An 858-nucleotide genomic window follows, 5' to 3' on the forward strand; every position below is an offset into this window, starting at 1 on the left:
TTTTAAAAGATATGTGAGGAGCTAGTTTAGGGGAAATATGGTGACTACTTCGACCTATGCATTTATATTGTATGATGATACTTTACAGCTATAGATTACTAATAATTTATAAAGTACACTGTTTTATATTTAGAATTTGCAGTATAAGAAGAAGGGTTTTGCATGAGGGTGGGGCTATGGTCATTTGATCCAGTTTCTTAAGAATATCCCACAGCCTGCAGTGGGGAAGGGAAAGGACAGAGGGAAAGATCTCTAAGTTTTATTAATGCTACATCGGTGACTGTTCTTCTACATAGATCTTTGTGCATATGATGTCTACTTAATTCTAAAAATGGAATTACTAGGTCAAAGGTTAGGTACGTTTAGAAATATTACACATATGTTATAGGACCCTCCCAAATGCCCACAGTGTTTTATACTTTTACCAAGTCCCAGGAGAGTTTTCAATGAACTTGTACATAAAATAAAAGCTGGTGGCATGGTGGCTCACATCTGTAATGACAGCACTTCATAAGGCCAAGACAAGAGGATTGCTTGACCTCAGAAGTTCAAGACTAGCCTGGGCAAAAATATTTTTTAAAAAATTGCCGGGTGTAGTGGTGTGTGCCTTGGGTCCCAGCTACTCAGGAGACTGAGGTGGGAGGATCATTTAAGTTCAGGAGATTGAGGCTGCAGTAAGCCAAGATCACACCACTGCACTTTAGCCTGGGTGACAGAGTGAAACTCTGTCATAAATAAATAAATACAGCTGATACAGTATCTATAATTTGAAATATGTACTGTGTACTTGTGAAGCATCCATCCTCCCTCCCTCCTCCCTCCTCCCTCTCTCCCTCCCTCCTCCCTTCCTCCTCCCTC

The sequence above is a fragment of the Rhinopithecus bieti genome, unplaced genomic scaffold (genome assembly GCF_001698545.2).
Source record: "Rhinopithecus bieti isolate Rb0 unplaced genomic scaffold, ASM169854v2 scaffold_12086, whole genome shotgun sequence".
NCBI lineage: Eukaryota > Metazoa > Chordata > Mammalia > Primates > Cercopithecidae > Rhinopithecus > Rhinopithecus bieti.